Genomic DNA, 21,072 nt, shown 5'->3' with positions numbered 1-21,072 from the left:
AACTAATGTTGTTAAATATGGAAATAACTGATCGTAACCACAAACAGCTCTCTTTTGCCTTAGCTACAATCTATAGACCTCCGGGCCACCATGCAGATTTCCTTAAAGAAATAGCAGATTTCCTGTCTGAGCTTGTAGTCACTGTAGATAAAGCTCTTATCGTTGGTGATTTTAATATTCATGTGGATAACCCAAAAATTGCATTAGGACGTGCGTTTATGGATGTTCTAAATTCTCTCAATATTAAACGTGACAGGGCCGACACATACTCGTAAGCACACATTAGACTTAATTCTGTCACTCGGACTCAATATTAATGACATCAAAATATCAGTGATGCAGTTTCTGACCATTACCTTGTGTCATACACTGTACTTCTAGATAGGATCACTCAATCCACAACATGCTACAGATTAGCCAGAACAATAATTTCCACCACTAAAGATAGCTTTATTAGCACTCTTCCAGACCTGTCCCAAATTAAACATGTAGCAGATAACTGTGACGATCTAGATATTGTAATAGAAAACCTAAACAATGTCTGTTCTAACACATTGGATGCCGTTGCTCCCATTCGAAAAAAAGAATCAAAGAAAAACCGCCAGCTCCATGGTATGACCATCACACCGCAGCCCTCAAAAAGGCAACCCAGCTAGAAATAAAAAGTTCTAAGAACGTTCCCTGAAAGTTCCCGAATGTTCCCAAAAACATTCTGCCAACGTTAAAAGCGGCTAGTTTTTTTTAAGTTCTAGGAACGTTTCTGTTGTCTGAACGTTAGAGTAATGTTACATTTTACCATTTTTAAACGTTATGACAATGTCATGTTTTAATGTTCACACAATGTTTAAAACAACAACTGTTTATTATATTGACTTGTTTAATTGTTATGTAAATGATAGAGAAACATTGCATTTTATTATTTTATAAAACATTATTTCTGTATGCAGTAAATATATTGCTGTAGAAAACTCAATTCACTTACTAGGTTTAGATGTTGATGTTTCATTTGAAGTCACCCTTATTGTGATTCGTGTTTGTTTTAGTTGGTCTCTTGACACTTGACTTCTTGCCTACTAGTTTTTTCCTGGTTGTGTTAACTTTGTGGTGGTGCACCACACTTGCTATGAAAAGTTATTAATGTATTTCTGTGGTAGTTGGTATAACTGTAAAGATCATCACCTAGTTCATTTACCAATCAAAAGTTCACTTCCTGCCAATATTGCATATTAGATCCAACTCTTTCACAGCAGTTTGTCACCAAGGAGTTCCAGAAACCCTGGACAAAAAATATCCGCTGCACAGTTGGGACGCCCAAACACCAAGAATCAGACCACGAATCCCAACCATGGTGACAATCAAAATTGTTAAAAAAATCCTTATTTATCCATGCTGCAGTGCATGCTGGGAGTCCTGAATGAGGTTTGTAATTTGTTAATACCCAGCATGCATTGCAGCATGAAGTTTTTCATTTAATTGTCACCATGATTGAGACTCACAGTCCGATTCTTGATGTTTGTGCATCCCAGTTATACAGCAGATATTTTTTTGTCCAAAGTTTCCGAAACTCCCCAATGACAAACCGCTGTGAAAGTGCTGGATCTCATTTACATTTTTGAGAGGAAATAAACTTTTGATTAGTAAATGAATTAGGTGATGATCTTTACCATTATGTACCAACAACCACAGAGTAACACTGTTAACTTGGCATGTTCATAACAGGTGTGGTGCATTAGTACAAAGTTAACACAACCAGGAAAAAAATAGCAAGCAAAAAGTCAAGTGTCAAGAGACCAACCAAAACAAACACTACTCACAATAAGGGTGACTTGAAGTGAAACAAACATCGGCATCTAGACCTGGTGAGTGAATTGTGTTTTCTACAGCAATATATTTGCTGAACATTCAGAAATAATGTTTTATAAGGTAGTGGAATGCAATGTTTCTCTATCATCCACACAACAATCAAACAAGTCAACACAACAAACAGCCGCTGTTTCAAACACCGTGCGAACACCAGAACACGACACCGTCACAACGTTCAAAATGGCAAAATGCAACAACACTCCAACGTTCAGACAACAGAAACGCTCCCAAAACTCAAAAAAAAACTAGCCGCTTTCAACGTTGGCAGAATGTTTTTGGGAACATTCGGGAACTTTCAGGGAACGTTCTTAGAACTTTTTATTTCTAGCTGGGAACTAGGAAAATGGAAAGAAATTATAGAAGCACAACGTTAGAGGTATGGCGTGCAGCATGGAAAGAGAGTGTTAAACACTACAGACAGGCTATTAAAACCGCCAGATTTACCTATCTTAGCAAGCTTATAAATGAGAATCATAATAACCCTCGTTTCCTCTTTAGCACAGTTGCAAAACTGACTAGAAACAAAGAACAAACAGAAACCAATAGTAAACTTCAACACAATAGTAACAACTTCATAAACTTCTTTTCTAACAAAATTACGGCTATTAGGGAAAACATCGTAGCTACCCAGGCAGCCACCACTCTACCCATTAGTTCACTTAACACTAGACTACCATACGAACATCTTGATTCATTTAAACCTACTACAATAGATGAGCTCTCTAGACTAGTTACATCATCCAAATCATCGTCCTGTATATTAGACCCCGTTCCCACAAAACTACTTAAAGAGGTATTCCCTCTAGTGTCAACCCCGGTTCTAAATATCTTTAACTCATCGCTAGAAATAGGATACGTACCAACAGCTTTTAAACTAGCAGTTATTAAACCGCTGATTAAAAAACCACAGCTTGATCAGGGAGATCTTAATAACTTTAGACCAATCTCAAATCTCCCTTTTCTTTCGAAAATATTAGAAAAGGTAGTGGCAAGCCAGTTACGCACATTCTTGACAAATAATAGTACATATGAAAAGTTCCAATCAGGATTCAGGCCTCACCATAGCACAGAGACAGCGTTGCTTAGAGTTACAAATGACCTCCTATTAACATCTGATCGTGGTGAAATCTCAATTCTTATATTACTAGACCGTAGTGCAGCCTTTGACACAATAGATCACACAATCTTACTCAATAGACTAGAAAACTATGTTGGAATCAGTGGTCAGGCGCTAACCTGGTTTAGGTGGTATCTAACCAATCGCTATCACTTTGTTTATGTAAACGAGGAAGAGTCATATCACTCCCTGGTTAAATACGGTGTACCGCAGGGATCGGTTTTAGGTCCTATCCTGTTCTCGTTATACATGTTACCCCTAGAGACATTATCAGGAAACATAGCATAAGTTTTCACTGCTATGCGGATGATACCCAGCTTTACATCTCCTCACATCCCAGCGAAACACACACATTTTCTAACAGACTGCATTAGCGAAGTTAGTGACTGGATGGCACATAACTTTCTTAAGCTCAACTCCAATAAGACAGAGATACTTATTATTGAACCGAATCGCTACAAACATAATATGTCAGATTACAAGTTGCACATAGATGGCTGCACTGTGGTGCCATCTTCCACGGTTAGGAACTTAGGTGTGATGTTCGACAGCAACTTATCCTTCGATAGTCATATCGCCAACGTCTGCTGCACAGCATTCTTCCATCTAAGAAATATCTCGAAAATACGCCATATACTGTCTACATCTGACGCAGAGAAGCTTATCCATGCTTTTATGACCTCTAGAATAGACAAAATTGTGGTCTCTTGATTATCCCTAGACTATCAAAAGTGTCTAAAAGTGGAAGATCCTTTTCCTACTTAGCCCATAAGCTCTGGAATGATTTACCAACCGATGTCCGAGAATCAGACACAGTCGATCATTTTAAATCTAGACTTAAAACTTTTCTCTTCAACAAAGCATTCGCATAATTTGTTAAGTAAAGGTACTTAACTCGAAATAGTTATTTGTACGGAACAAAGCACTTGCGGTCATAACAGAGACCAACCAAATAAATAAATAAAAACCTTATCTTATCGTATGGTCGGGTTGCGATTTTGGAACTTTCGTGTGTCTTGTAAATAGGATGCCATACAGACCCGTTTGCCACTGAACCTGCATTAACGACGACAGTGGGGCTCCCGGCCTTAGTCAAACGGGTTGGCACGTATGGTCGGGTTGGGATTTTGGCGTTTCGTGTGTCTTGTGAATAGTATGCCATACAGACCCGTTTGCCACTGAACCTGCATTAATGACGACAGTGGGGCTTCCGGCCTTAGTCAAACGGGTTGGCACGTATGGTCGGGTTGCGATTGTTGGTGCTTTCGTGTGTCTTGTGAATAGTATGCCATACATAGGGATGGGTATTGTTTGGGTTTTTTTCGATACCGAATCGATACTTTTAAAACGGTTCTGGTGCCTAAACGGTGCCTAAAGCGGTACTTTGAAAAAAAAGAGTCACAGAAAGATGGTAGATGAAAGTACAGCATAAAACACAATAAAAATTCTTCTCTGTTTGTCATTAGTTTATTAATGATTTGCCTAAAGCACCATCATCTTTTGAGACCTGCATTCTTGATTTCTTTTTTTATGAAATTTTTGATTTGTGAATTAAATAAAATCTTCTCAACACTCCACTTTGAGCTCAGAAAAATGTTCTATGATTGGTTGTTAATAATCTGTTCAATGATTGGTTAAAGCCTATGCGGCTGCCGCTCACAAAAAGATAAAGGGCGAGTTCGAAAGTGATCCTCCCTGTGTCCTATTCCCTTTGAAGATCAGATCTCTTGAACTCTAGAAAAAGTTGCGCAATTGTGTCTCATAGTGTGGCTAATTAAACACACTTGGCAAATAGAGCAATAAAATACAGCGTCTTTTTCTCTTTATTTGGATCGACTGTTCATGCGAAATCCTCTTCGTGAAGTGCCCTTCAATGGCGCAAAACGGCATTTGGAATTCACCCAAAATATTTTCTTATCGGCTTGTAAAACCATTCACGTTTTGACGCTTTCTGCTTGTCTCCGATGAACTTGACACTCGTGACTGCCGCGGCCCATCTCAGGCCAATATCAGCCGAAGTACTAATAAAAACATTAGTGAGGTAATACGTTTTAGCAAATTCTCTGAAGGAATGTTACCATATAAAATATAAAATAAGCTGCCGTCAGATCAATTGCGGCATTCACACGCTCCTCTGAGGATCTCATTTTCCAAATTGTTCTTTTAAGTCAGAATATAAAAATAACCTGGACATATATTCTTACAAAATTTGTTCGATTTGTATTATTAGGGATGTGCAGATGAAGATTTTTTTCACATTTTAAACTTATTAAACACAGCGCATATTTTAAATGAAAATATATTTGGCAAAGAAGTTTAAAAGTTGGCTATTTAATCTTTAACATTAGATTATTTAATATTTCCATTTATTAATAAAATAAATTTTTAAAATGTTTGTTCATTATTACTCTTGACGAAAAACTCAACTCCAATAAAATAGTAGCTCCAATGATAAACTTGCTTTTATTGCTTGTTTATTAATAAAACGAATTCGACGGATGGTATCTGCGTTAAAACACAAATAAATGAAAGATTTAATTGACATAATTTTCATTACTACGAATGCTTATTTGTTCATTATTATTTTTTTATTAAAACAGAACAACAATAAAAATGTAAAATGACTCGCTTATATTAAACCAAACGTTTAACAAAAACGAATAGACGGAAAACATTTTACCCGCCCTATAACATAAATAAATCTAAGATCCTTAGATTTTTCAAAACAAATGATTGGTTTCTGTTTTTTTATCAATATAAAACTACAATAATGTAAAATATGAACAAACTCACCTAAGTTAAGTGAAGAAATCAAACTTGAATCCTATGTATTATCAAATCTTTCCGACTTTCACATTCACGTGAATTTTGTTAAGTGAGGAAATTATTTACACCATATGAGTGCAGTATAATTTAACTAGCCATTGTGCTGTGCTTGTGTGATTATGCTTTTTGCGCTACAGAGAGCAAAATACTTCAATCAACCGTTCATGCATTAAGAGGCACCGAAATGAGGCACCGAAATCTGTGTTCTGATTCGGTCCGGTAGGTACCGCCCATATAGGCTTGGCACCGCGTTTCGGTACCCAACCCTAGCCATACAGACCCGTTTGCCACTGAAATTGCATTAACGACGACGGTGGGGCCTCCAGCCTTAGTCAAATGGGTTGGCACGTATAGTAGGGTTGCGATTTGGCACTTTCATGTGTCTTGTGAATAGTATTCCATACAGACCCGTTTGCCACTGAACCTGCATTAACGACGACAGTGGGGCCTCCAGCCTTAGTCAAACGGGTTGACACGTATGGTCAGGTTGCGATGTTGGGGTTTTCTTGTGGTCTTGTAAATAGTATGCAATATAGACCCGTTTGCCACTGAACCTGCATTAACGACGACAGTGGGGTTACAGGCCTTAGTCAAACAGGTCGACAGGTTTCATTTTCTCTTAAAGACCGGAAGGTGACCCTTAGTTACCATATATACCGTCGCAGTGGGCCCCCAATTTGCCAAATTTTCAACTGTGGATAATATAATTATGCCGCAATAGTTAGTCTGTCTGAAACTAAGCTGATTAAACCACATCACTGTGTGACACTTGCATTACATGTGAACGGCCCCTACGCTAATATGATTTTGTTTTTCTCTCCCTGTCTCGTCCTCGACCCCGAGGACAATGGGACAAACAGACCCAGTTCCGGTAGATGTGAAAGTCGGCACACCTCTGATCTACTGGTCGTCCTTCAACGTGATGCCCAGCTGATGCCTGACCAACGATCACCGACAGAACCAGCTTAATCTCCGCTTAATCTCCTTATCCGTTTATATGTGTGTATATACAAATATATCTCCCAAGGGTTTTTCCCTCCTAGGACTTTTTTTTATTTCCTCGGCTAAACAGCCCGGGGGTTTTTTTCTCCTAGAGGGTTTTTTTACCCCGGGGAGGCAGCCTTCTTGGGCTTAACTTAGCTTCCTCTTCTAGACGTTACATTAGTAATACGCTCGCTTATAATGTCGAGTCATAGCCGTAGCAAATTTGACTGCTTATGCTATCATGTATTATGTTATGCTATCTGTCGTTGTTCTGTGCTTTTACTGCTTCTATTAATGTAAAGCTGCTTTGAAACAATTAAGTATTGTGAAAAGCGCTATATAAATAAAATTGAATTGAATTGAATTGGCCTCGTAAGACCCTTATTAGCGCGGTATTGTGTTCAAGAGCATTAGTGAACGTATTATCTCTTTATGAGAACACATGCAGGTACTTCCGAGTTGAGCATTGGGTTTTCTGGTGACCACCAGCTAAACCAGCATCAAACCAGCATAGACCAGGGGTGTATTCCAGAAACCAGGTTATGTGACTTACCTGGGTAAGTTTAGGAGTAAGTAAGCGGATAACCTCTGCTTTCGGTTCCAAAAACGGAGGTAACTTTCGGGTTATGTAAGTAACCATAGCAACTGACTCTCTGAAGATAACCTGCTCCGGACCAGGTTATGTTGCAAGGTAAGTTCATTTTAGTTAATAAAACGAGGTTTCGGAGGATGTCTGCGCATGCGTGTACATATGATGAGCGTGCAGCGGGCGTGGAAGCATATATTTTGCATAATATTACAATGTTAAAGCATTTATTTTATTACATTTACAGTCGCAAATATTTATTGCTTTCTTAAAAAATTATGATATTTTCTTTAAAGAAACAGTTTTTTAATAACATGGATTGATATTTGTGATTGGACTAATTACTATACATTAAATTATGTCCATTATTATTAAAAATTGACTTATATTTGTGTTCGGACTAAATACTATACATTTAATTATGTTCATTATTAATATATCTCCAAATATCAGTGGATGTATGAAACACATTTCCATCAGTTAATTAATGTTAACAATAAAGTACATTGTCAATTCATAAATAACCTCATCTTTCACTTACTAGATAATCTGAGATTAATCTAAAGTTCCAAGGTGATAGTGTCATACAATGGAAAGTCCAAAAACTAAACGGGGTCTTCCAAAGGAGCAGAAGTGAACAATATAGTGAATATAATCATAGTGCATTTTATGCATACACAATGCACTATCTAAAAAAAAACTGTAAGCCTTATGACAGATTATGCACTTGATGTGCCACAACCTTTACGAAAATTAACCATGGTTTTATTGGTGTAAAGTTGTGGTAACCATGTTTTGTTGGGGGGGGGGCATTGATCAGCAAAACCATGGTTTTACTACACTAACCATGGTTTAACTATGGTTTTTGAAAACCATGGTTGTCAAAACCATGGTTATTTTGTGGTTACCATGGTTTTACTGTAACCATGTTTTTTGTTTTAACTGTAGTAAAGCCATTGTTAATTTTTGTAAGAAAAGATAATCTTAAAGGCGCTCTAAGCGAATCTGCGAGACGTTAGTGATTGTTGACGTTTGAATTGTTTTCAAACAGACGGAGCGTAGCTAACTCCTCCCCCTCCCTTCCGTGCTTTCATGAATGCGCCCAACCCCCACCCCCAAATCCTTTTTGTTTATTGGCTGGAACACATTTTGTTTTGTGGTGCTAGGTTTGGCCAATATGTTGTTATTGCCATTTTTGAGAAAAGGGTATAAACGGAGGTCGGAGCCAGCTGCAAATGGGTGGGTTAGCAGCAAGTGGGCTGTACAAACTTCCAGAGAATTCACCACCGTCCCATTTGAAGCGTAAACTCCTCCTACTTGCACATTTCTGAAATCCCTCCTACTTGCGGCATAAGCTCCTCCCACTTGCGGCATAAGGTCCTCCCACCTGCAGTCTCCGGGCTGCAGCGATATATACTTGGTTTGTGAAGCCTGGGCTGTAGGGATGGGTATTGTTTGGGTTTTTTTCGATACCGGTGCCAAATCGATACTTTTAAAACGGTTCCGGTGCCTAAACGGTGCCTAAAGCGGTACTTTGAAAAAAAAAGAGTCACAGAAAGATGGTAGATGAAAGTACAGCATAAAACACAATAAAAATTCTTCTCTGTTTGTCATTTGTTTATTAATGATTTGCCTAAAGCACCATCATCTTTTGAGACCTTCATTCTTGATTTCTTTTTTATGAAATTTTTGATTTGTGAATTAAATAAAATCTTCTCAACACTCCACTTTGAGCTCAGAAAAATGTTCTATGATTGGTTGTTAATAATCTGTTCAATGATTGGTTAAAGCCTATGCGGCTGCCGCTCACAAAAAAATAAAGGGCGAGTTCGAAAGTGATCCTCCCTGTGTCCTATTCCCTTTGAAGATCAGATCTCTTGAACTCTAGAGAAAGTTGCGCAATTGTGTCTCATAGTGTGGCTAATTAAACACACTTGGCAAATAGAGCAATAAAATACAGCGTCTTTTTCTCTTTATTTGGATCGACTGTTGAATTAAATAAAATCTTCTCAACACTCCACTTTGAGCTCAGAAAAATGTTCTATGATTGGTTGTTAATAATCTGTTCAATGATTGGTTAAAGCCTATGCGGCTGCCGCTCACAAAAAGATAAAGGGCGAGTTCGAAAGTGATCCTCCCTGTGTCCTATTCCCTTTGAAGATCAGATCTCTTGAACTCTAGAGAAAGTTGCGCAATTGTGTCTCATAGTGTGGCTAATTAAACACACTTGGCAAATAGAGCAATAAAATACAGCGTCTTTTTCTCTTTATTTGGATCGACTGTTCATGCGAAATCCTCTTCGTGAAGTGCCCTTCAATGGCGCAAAACGGCATTTGTTCTGACAGCATTTGTTTAGAAGTTAAACATCATCCATGTTAGAAAATAACTCTGCAAGCAAGTTGTAATTTTAGGTTTCAAACAGAGATGGTGATAGAGAGGCAAAAGTGAAAGATTGCAGCAGGGGTTATTACACCCATAATTCTATGCGTGATTTTTTTCCCCAAACCAGTTCAGATAGGAGTTTTACTTAAACATGAGCTCAGGGGCAGAAAGAAATTTTATTGGTTCACAAAAATGACCAATGAAAGTCCTCAACCGGAGCCTTCAAGGCAGCTTCTGCAGTGAAGCAGTTCGAGCTCACCGTTGGTCAGGTGAGTAGCGCAGATGGTTAGATAGGAATGTGACTGGTTTTGAATTCAGCTCGAAATGTTTCGAGTATTTAAGTTACGTGTCCACGTTTTCAGATGTCCGTGGCACGACTTTCATTTTCGTGCCAGTTTCACGTGTTGGTTACTCAATTTTTTTCCTATTTTCTTACCATACAATATAAAGCCTCTACTTCTGCACCAAAAGCAGTTTACAGTAGCCTAAAAGAGCTGATAAGGTTTACTGTATTTTAAATGTTTTATGATAGCTTATATTCAATGTCTTTCCATGACAAAAAGCACATAATACAGAACAATACAGAACAACACATAGAATCAGAATAATAAAGTCTGGACGGGCCAGATTTAAATGTAAGCGCGTTGGGAGAAAGTTGAGGCATTTACCAAAAAGAAGGTTAAAGGGACTCTTCACCCATTTACATTAAGCTTTGTATACACTGAAAAAAACAACTAGTAAAATTTACTTAAAAAAATCCTCGTAACAATTTGCACGAACTTTTTTTAAGTAAAATTTACTGCTTTTTTATAAGTAAAACTTACCTACTAAAATCAAATAAAATTTACTTAAAATTGCATGATAAAACATATGTTAAATAATTAATTAAATGTTACTTAATTATTTTATTTAGAAGTTAGATTTATTTTAATCGTTTAGGTAAAGTCCATTAGGTTTTTTTTTTAAATTGAAGCATTGCTGTCCTAATAATATTAAATAAATCGTATTTTCTGTTTGTTATTTTCTTTAACATATTAATATGGACATAGTTCTTTTAAGTGTTATAAATGGCATTATAACACACAATTCATGACTGACAACAAGTCAGTCATTGAATAAACTTGATTCGGAACAGAAACGCACACAAACTGTGTTTCTGACATGCATTATCAGCACTGTGTAAAGAATTACAATACACTGTTCTGAACAGCGTTCATGTAAAGAAACACTGATCACCTGAACGGTGACTTCACAAAATTATTATTTACAACAAAACAACATCAATAATATAAGAGCTTAAACCTTTATGACATTTTGCTAACAAATATTTAAGTAGTTAAAGTTCTTATCAGTTCTTATTATGTGATAAAGCTTAAAAAATAAAAATATTCATTGTGGGTATTCCTTACAACATGTGCAAATAAATGTAAGTAAATTTTAGTGTATTTTTTTAGTGTAATGGATTTAATATTTTTAAGTAAAATGAACTAAGATAAGCTAAAGTTTTTGATTAAAATTTACTTAATTATTTTAGGACTATGTGCAGTGACTATAAAACAGTTAAATAATACAAGAAAATATCTAATAAGACTTACTATTCCCACACAGTTCATTTTTTACATGAATTAATTGTGTATTTATCATCATTTTACTTAGGAAAATCTAGTTCTCAATAAATGTTAATATTATTATGTAGAAATTATGAGAGTTAATCTAATAAATATTACTACACCAAAAAGTTCGTTTTTTCAGTGTACGGGTGAAATGCTCCTTTAAGTCATGAGTGAAAACCAAAAAAGACTAATTTTGCCTTTATTTATTATTGTTTGCTGTGGTCAGGGCCGGATTAACCATACGGGCAACTGGGCAATTGCCCAGGGGCCCAAGACCTCCAAAGGGCCCAGGGCAGCATGGGCACGAGCAAAATTCTGTATCTGGTAATCTCCCGCTGGCCGCTTTATATTAAACAAACTGTCAACACGGGCTTTTGCGCTGCAAAGAGAGACGCTGTCGCTGCGATATGACTTTGAACGTGAGTTGAGAGCGGTTGAGAGTCAGTCTCATGCGGACTGACCAATGAACAGAGGGCCTCAAGTTAAGACCCTCTCCTCATTGGTCAGTCCGCATGAGGTGGGTCAAAGGTTCGCCAAGCGTTACGTGACGCAAGGCGTTGCTACTACAGAAAAAAACGAGACATAGAGAAGCTAAGTGGTAGCGCGAAGCGGAAATTAAAAAAGGAAAATGACATCAGAAACGCAGAAAATGTAAAGTATAAACAGTGGTGTAGTCTACGTGATACGCAGGCATCTGCCCGATCCGATCGGCGTATAAAAATCAAATTACTATAGCGGCGTGAAAGTGACTGGGGAGCAGACTGGTGTGGCCCCACAAGAACCCACAGGCGAGTGACAGCAAAGTACCGCGAGAGCGATTGCAGTTATCATATGGAGAAATCTGCTTTGAATCGCTCTCGCTGTACTTTGACATCACCAAGAGGTCTGCTTAGCGCCAAATGAAGTAGAACCTGCAGTGTAGCTGCTCACGCGACACTGTAAACAAACCGACCATGTGGAGAGAAGTGAACGAGTGGAGCAGTGCACAACATAAAACCCGGAGAGTTCACAACACACATGTGAGTAAACAACATTTAAATTATTAGTGCAGTTTATTACTTTATCTGGAGGTAAGGCTCCAATAAAATAAAATAAGCCAGTTTTTAGCTGCATTCCAGTATGTTTGCTTGTGCTTCACAGTGTTAAACTTCCTTTCTCTGTGTTCATTTGTATATCTATGTTCAAAATGTAGCCTATATGATCTTAAACTTCTGTGAGGAAATTCATGTCTGCGTTGATGTTCAGTTCAGACTTGCAAATTAAAGATAATAATTTTGCTATATGATAGTCTTCTTATAATAATTAAAGGGGACATACTACGAAAATCTGACTTTTTCCATGTTTAAGTGCTATAATTGTGTCCCCAGTGCTTCTATCAACCTAGAAAATGTTAAAAAGATCAACCCAATAACTTAGTTTTGGTAAACCATTTTCTGCAAGCATGTGAAAAAATAGGTCATTGTAATTTGGCCCTTATTGTGATGTCAGAATAAGGTAATATCGCCCCCTTTATCTGCACCATCCAACCACAGCACAACCATTTAGTATGGAGAGAAAGAGAGAGATAAAATATTTCACAGCACAATTGAGTTTCAATTGCAACAAACCACCATCATTGTGATCAGTGGTTGCACTTCATCCGCTCATTTGCATTTTAAATGACACACCCAAAACGGCACACTTTTGCTCAGACCTATTTTAGACTTAGTTTACATCTTTAAAAAAATCTCATAATATGTCCCCTTTAAGTAAAAGCCTATTTTCATTTTTAGACAATGGTAGTGCATTTGTATGAGCATTTAAGGGTCCTGGAGGGCCACTGTCCTGCAGAGTTTAGTTCCAACCCTAATTAAACACACCTGGAAAATCTAATAAAAGTATTTAAAACAGATGTGTTTGATTAGGGTTGGACCTAAACTCAGGGCAGGACAGTGGCCCTCCAGGACCCAGGGTTCCCCATTTATACTAAAGCAATTTTGTCATCAAAATCCAGGCCGCCTGCATGACGACCGTGCCACCTGAGTTTCACATCTAAAAGAGACTGGCAATGCTCCAAGTGAGAGTATGATATCTGCCAAGTTTCTGTGTCACCTGATTACAGGACACACACAATGTATACTGCATTTCACCAAAACCAGAGCTCCAAACTCCTGTCAGATCAAAAATGCTTGTCTAATTAAAATTTCACATTGACAAGACTGGCACCACATTTAGCCTTTCATTAAATATTCAGAAATTATAGACAATTAACTGCAACATTTATTTTGCCAGTCACTAACCCTGCTAAGACAACAGCTTGATAAAAGCACAGCAGACAATGTTCTTCTCTCTTTATTGCAGTTCATGTGGACTTTATCTCTGGCGAGCCTGTAAGATCCACACAGGTACTTTGATCTTCAAAGGCAGATTTCCAATATGATGGGCAATAAGAAATTAACAGTATAATGTAGCATTTTTACAACACTAAGAGGCAGTTTCCCAGACAGGGATTAGACTATTCCTAGACTAAAATAAATGTAAGAGCTGTCCAAACTGAAAGCAACTTGCACCGACATATCTTAAAGGGGACATATTATGAGATTTTTTTTAAGATGAAAACTAAGTCTAAAATAGGTCTGAGCAAAAGTGTGCCGTTTTGGGTGTGTCATTTAAAATGCAAATGAGCGGATGAAGTGCAACCACTGATCACAATGATGGTGGTTTGTTGCAATTGAAACTCAATTGTGCTGTGAAATATTTTATCTCTCTCTTTCTCTCCCTACTAAATGGTTGTGCTGTGGTTGGATAGTGCAGATAAAGGGGGCGGTATTACCTTATTCTGACATCACAATAAGGGCCAAATTACAATGACCTTTTTTTCACATGCTTGCAGAAAATGGTTTACCAAAACTAAGTTATTGGGTTGATCTTTTTAACATTTTCTAGGTTGATAGAAGCACTGGGGACACAATTATAGCACTTAAACATGGAAAAAGTCTGATTTTCATAATATGTCCCCTTTAAAATACATCAGTGCCCTTTGTTTTGCCTCAAAATGCACACAGGTAATGTTTTTAATAAGGCATGTTTGTTAAAACTAGTTATATTTCCTAATGAAACTAAGGCCTAGTCCTGGCTTAAACTAATCTCTGTCTGGGAAACCACCCCTAAAGGTCTCGGATGTTTCCCTGTTGGCTCTTGAGCACATACACATTTCAGTGGAGCCACAGCGCCATCAAGTGCTTATGACAGGTCTCTCATTGCAAGCTAGACTAAACACTGTTGCTGTTTTCAATGTGAAAGAGGGACAGGGTTTGTTTTGAATGGTAACATTTCATATGATTTAAAACATATACACAATTTGACCTACCATTAGTTTTGAACACCATTATCCATAATTTTTCATCAAACACCATCATTATCCTGTTAAAAGATTATTAAAACTGTCATTAAAATGTTCTAAATACAATGTACCATTTTATTTTACTTTTTATTCAAAGTTTTATTAAAAGTAAGATATTGTCATTCAATCTTGTAGACCAAAATTATAATAATATTTCTATACAATATATTTCATGTCAAAATTTTTACTAAAATGTATTTTGTGTATAACTTTTGTTGTATCTCTACTGCTCTACTCTACTGAAAACTACTTTGCAAAAATGCAAAATTGTGAATAGCATTATATAAATACATTTAATGTAAATAATGTTTCATATATGCCTACATTCATTTATATACTATAAACGTTTGTTCATTTCCCTTATTCCCTAAAAGGCTACGGCATTCAATATCTGCAATGTGTGAATTATTATGTGAACACAGTTTAACCATCATCTAAACATATCATTGTGATCCTAGCAAATCGTTCTTTTAACCCCATGGCTATACAAATATATATCAAAGTTCAAATAAACCATCACTACATAGTGGCTATTAGAAAACAATGTAAAGTGGACATTTATTTTTATTCAACAATCTAGATTTTATGCAATAGTTTCAATCTTTATTTAGTTTTCATTTCAAATTTACGCTTGCATCCTAAATATATCCCTCGAATGTTAATTGCAGACTTTTCTTCCAGAAATAAAGGAGTGCATAAATTGACCCTGGGAGCGCCATGGTTGATACCGTAAGCTTGTCGGACATAGCAACAGTAACAAAGATGGGTGGAGCTTTGCAAATGGTCAATTGGGTAAGGATTAAAAAGATGAGATTTCATCTTTTGAGGACCTCATCACTCTTAGAACGGATGTGTTCATATTTTACACATCTTTGTGCGTTTAGCTTTTAACACATTATGTATAATTTTAACACATTATGTGTCATTTTGTGTTGATCTTGTGTTAAATTAAAACACAAGTTGCGTTAAAAGTAACACAAAATGTGTTGTTTCAATAATAACACAGAGATGAGTGGATTCTGGGACAACGCATTTAGTGTGTTTTCCCAGAATCAACACTAATGTTTTGTTTTTAACACATTCGTTCTAAGAGTGTAGTTCATTTGTGCGTGCAGCAACTTGAAGTAACATTTAGGCAAAATGCTCCTCTACACAGCAAAGGCATCCCTAGGCTCTTCTACGCAGCCGAGGCTGTGGCCTTCTACCCGGGCTTCTCGTCGTAGCTCTTCGCTGTATTGTGGCTCATAAAGGTAGCCACGAACAGCAGATTAGAGCATCACACTTGTGAAATCACCCTCTTCCATATCATATTGATTACCTTCTGACATTATGGTAACATGAAGTCTGGCTTGCTCCGCATTGTCTGTTAGCTTAGCTTAGTATAAAGATGGCGGCCGGGCTGATCGTTTCTTTTCGGGATGGTTTGTGTATTTTGTAAGTCACACCCACTGATCTGTAATAGGTCTGTGGCGTGTGTCCCACCCATAGCCCCCCTTAGACATTTTTTTTTTTGTCTAACTAGTGTTTGTAGTCTAACACCCTCGACAAAGATATAGCACTTCCTTCTTTCACAATGATACAAAATAACGATTTTTACACCATTGAAAGAAGGAAGTGCAAAACTGAAATCTGTATTTCTCCCATCTTAGGGGAAACTGAGGGAATGATGCATGACCATTGAAAAACATAACTGGGTTTCTAATGATACAAAGCTTAATGCAAATGAGTGAAGTTTCCCTTTAATTAAATATTAAATTAAAACTCTCATGCTTTGGCAATATACGGTAGGTTTATTAATAGTTTGTTAATTTACAGCAGGTACATTTAACACTATGCTTCTCTGAAATTATTTCAATTGGTTCAGTTCAACTATTACTTTTACTAGCCTATCTGTTTAAAACACTTTGTGACTCCTGCAGCAGTTATCCCTACATGCACAAACAGCTAAATAACCCACTATACATAAAAGAAAACATGTAATCCTATTATATGACCCCCTTTAACGTATACTGATTATGCTTGAGGGGGTCTGTGATTGGAAGACAGGGGTCCCTGTTGGTAATCATTCTCAAGTGTCATGATCACTTTTTATGAAGAAACTCAGTGAACGCGAGGCACAGTCAGGTCTTATTCAAACATAAACCAGAACACTAGTTAGAGCAGGGGTGTCAAACTGAATTTCATCCTGGGCATTAAGGTTGCTCCCAAAGGGCCAGTTGTATTTGCAGGACTATATAAATGTATAAACTCTTTTATTACATTGCATAATTATCTCTGCTTTCGATTACTATTGGTTTTGTTAATAACTAAAGCTTTAAAAGTAGAAGCCCATGACAGATAATGACAGTATTCAAGTGTACAACAATTCTACAGATAATTTAAAAATAAATGTGATAACAAAAACACATGTTACATGTGAGCACACTCTCATATTTCTCTGTTTTCCTTTAATGTGCAGGTAATAAAATGAGAGGAATTTTCAGATAACAATAAACAAACTTCACCAACTTAATATATATGGGCCATGCATATATGGGCCATAACATAAATTATATTATCCTGAGTTTAACATTTTCATGAGGCATCTTCTACAGTCTTCTATGTGTTTTGACTTTTAGTGTCCACTAGGTGGAATCAAAAACCACACAATGAATCAAGTACTGTATCAATTCCATAAAATCCTGATGAAAGTATTCTCCACAAACCCTATTCTAGAACTTAAAATCAGGTTAGTAGGTGCTTATTTAAAACTTCTGTAGAAAAGGGTTGATAGCTGTCGAGACAGATGTGTGCATACAAAACCTACTGGTTTGTTCTTCAGAAACAGAAACATTTTAAGTTAAAAGCCTAAAAAATAATAATCACTGACCTCATTTTTAAAAATGTGCTAAGAATTTTTGTTTTCTCTAACCTTTTCCCTGCCAGACTTGTTTCCTCAGCTCCTCACACTCAGACACATTCCCACACAAAACAGCACAAACCCACACACCTCTGAACAAAGGTACTATTTTCCTAAGGAAGGGTCAGCAGTTTCCTCCATCAGACAGACGCTTGTTCTTGGTCTGAGGCAGACCGATCTCAGAACCCCTCCCTCTAGTATCACCAGACCAGAGACAAGCTACTCATTGTTTGTTCTCCACTAACAAATGACAAACTCTAGAGCCACACTAAATACATAGAGAAAGACTGTGTATACAGGCATACTTAGAAAAATAGATTTTTGGTCAAACGCAAAGGATTCACTGTGCTGCTTATTATAACTGTAGGGAGTACATACAGTAACCTACACATATACTGCATAAAGCTCCAGAGTTATCTTTAAAAAATTAAAAACAGAATTGGATCAATTATATAATCTTTCTGAGAGATTTACTGTACTTTAATTTACATGCTGTAGCCTCTTTTTAAAACCAAGAATTTTTGACATACTGGAGAAGACAAAACACATTGACAGATCAGTAGTAGTACACACTAGGGCTGAATTGTGTTTAAATTTTGATTCAAACAATTACAAAAAAGATAACCAAGGTAAAAAATAATTGTGTGATAAAAATATAAATTGCGTGCTGCTGGACCGGTGTGGTTGTAAGACTTCGAAGGCACCACTGCTTTGACACAACACCGCCACAAGACATTAAGTGACTAGCTCTAAAAAAACAAAGTTTGTGCTTATGAGTGCCCATGAAGCAAGGCTGTATCAATTCAGGTGTGAAGACACTGCCTGATAGGGCATCAGTGCAACAAGTCAGCTAACTAAGCTTTTGGACGCAGATTGTCATAGCACACTGCACATTTTATTTCAACAAGCAGAGTGTTCCTTGGCAACCATATTAAGCTTACCATCATTAACCACTGGCCATTTACTGGACAGTTTATTTACTAGTTATTGTCATCTTTAATTAGTTATTTAACCCACTCAAGGCTGTAGTCATTATTTATTCACCCCATGTAATACAAATCCCCCCATTCAATGAATCCACTCCTATCGTAAGCCGAAAAACCACAAAACTTTTTTTTTAAATAAGTCTCTGTTTTAGTTTATAAAGAACAAAAAAGCCATAGTGTGTGAACGATGAGAGTGGGTAAATACTGATAAATGTTTGGTTTTGGATGAACTAACCTTTAATCCACAATTCACAAGTTCGTTGCCAGTATAATCTTTAAATTATTAACCTTGTTTTGCATGATGTCAGCCAAGTAGGGGTTCGAGTAAACTGTTATACTCCAACTCATGCTTTGTTATACCCCCCAGACTAATTATGCATATAAGGTGAGAAACCTAAAGTATACAGGACTTCAAAAGATGGAGAGATTCCCTCCAAAGTGAGCCCATGCTGACCAATGCGGGACACGTTGCACTAACTTATGACACAGCCACCGAAGCTTCTGTGTCATCATCAGTCTACATGCCTCTCGTACGAGTTTAAACGATCCATGTCGCACAGTGTGATAAGGTGATGATCTTATAGTTGGGCAAAAATCCCACAGTGTATTCCGGGCTTTAGTTAACATAATCATTACATGGAGCTTGACTTTCTGACAAGTGCAAAATGCTGGCATACCAGAGTTCAGGTTCACAGAAAACACTAGTGTCACATCTGACCGATGACATACATTTCCCCTGTGGTTTACCACAAACATATTACATGACACCACAGTAAACACCCTCTATGCTACCGGCACGCAACCACACATCTACTCTGCTTGGTTTCTATGTCACATTTAGTATGTAACCAAATATTTAAGACGGGAGCGACAAAAGGTAAAATGAGACCTTGTTTACAAGTTGACAAGAAAATTCACATAAAAACGGCAAAGGCTTCATTTTAAACTTGACATAAAAGTTTGCATATGTTTAACACACCATGCACACAAGAAAAGTAAATCACAAAGTTAGCTCACATTTGGTTTCCTTGTTTAAAATGACAGGAAAAGAGGAATAAAGTTTGATTTAAGATAAGCCTGGTATTTAAGCAAGGGCCCCCTGGCCGACACAAAGTGTCTTTGTCTCTCTCAGGGTGGGTTAGAATTGCATTATTGTGCATTGGGGGCTCTGAGCAATTTTGACACTTCAGCCCCTTTGGTGAAGTAAGTGTCCCAGACGCCAAAGGCCACCAAACTTGCTGTTAAACATAGGCTAACTCTCCAGGGGAGAAAGAAGGTCTTATTTTGAGGGCATTGCCTGTGTGAGAGGGAGGGATGCTGTGTATAGAAAAAAATTAATAGTGGATCTCCCCAGAACTCAACAATGCAAGAAATTCTGTTTGAAAAGAGAGGAAGCAGAAAGCCATTTTAAAACATTACTTCATATACTAAATATCACCATCTGGCCACCTAAAAGCCTGTCAGCCACACATGTACACACCTGCTTACAGGCATGCTATACATTCAAGAGATCTCTGAAACAGATGAGCACTGTGATAGCCGGTCACAACAGAATCTAACTATAAAATATATTTTATCTCAGGCGATAAAAAGCAACAGTAGCCTGTATTTGAAATGCTCTAGCAAATATATACATATATATATATATATATATATATATATATATATATATATATATATATATATATATATATATATATATATATATATATATATATATAAATATTTAAAGAAAATGTATAATTTACCATTTATGATTGTGTTCCTGTCCATCCCGTATATACCAAAGTAAGTTTATTCCACTGTCTATTCCACTGATCACGTCTCACTGCAGAGATACATGAATGGTTTCGAATGGTCACATCCAGATGGCATTAAACATAACATCCCATAAGAATCCAAATATGCTTCTAGTTTATCTCCATGAGTAATGTTAAAATCCCATTTGCAGACACATCCAATGCATCCTTGCGCTTCAATCACATACAAATTATCCTGTGTAAAACTTAGATGTGTTCAGATATAGGTGGTGTATTTTAAAGAGAGAGAGAGAGAGAGAGAGAGAGAGAGAGAGAGAGCGAGAGAGAGATCCAGCACTCACAGCGATCTTCAGAAACAGACTGCAATGCTCAGCTCAATGCCATTACGATCACAACACACAGCAATGTACCCTGGGTAATGTAGTCTCTCGCATCACTAATGTTTACAGAGTTGTGTGGTAGCTTTTTCAGAGTCTGTTTTAAATAAAGAAAAGAGAAATAGTTGCACTAGTTCGCAACACAAGACAAGTGATATTGTTTGTTATTGTAACAAAATGTATAATGCAGACACATTTCACGTTTTGTTTTTATTATTGTCATTAGAGTTAGTTTGGCAAACATGATATTTATATTTCTAAGTTGTTCTTGCCATTTGGCTGTACTTTCCTGTTTTG

The 21,072-nt window shown here is 37.0% G+C and overlaps 1 long non-coding RNA gene across 1 annotated transcript in view; it reads right to left on the bottom strand.

Annotated features, from left to right (window-relative positions):
• The window catches only part of LOC141350960 (uncharacterized), a 167,620-nt gene extending 146,858 nt beyond the window's left edge, over positions 1-20,762 (bottom strand). Inside the window, exon 1 of the long non-coding RNA XR_012359068.1 lies at positions 20,387-20,762. This is a non-coding gene — a long non-coding RNA (uncharacterized lncRNA). The remainder of the gene's footprint in view (positions 1-20,386) is intronic.
• Positions 20,763-21,072: the final 310 nt, after the last annotated feature.

This window comes from Misgurnus anguillicaudatus, chromosome 19, assembly GCF_027580225.2.
Source record: "Misgurnus anguillicaudatus chromosome 19, ASM2758022v2, whole genome shotgun sequence".
Lineage (NCBI taxonomy): Eukaryota > Metazoa > Chordata > Actinopteri > Cypriniformes > Cobitidae > Misgurnus > Misgurnus anguillicaudatus.
The sequence above is the reverse complement of the archived record's forward strand: the minus strand, read 5'-3'. Positions and strand labels throughout refer to the sequence as shown.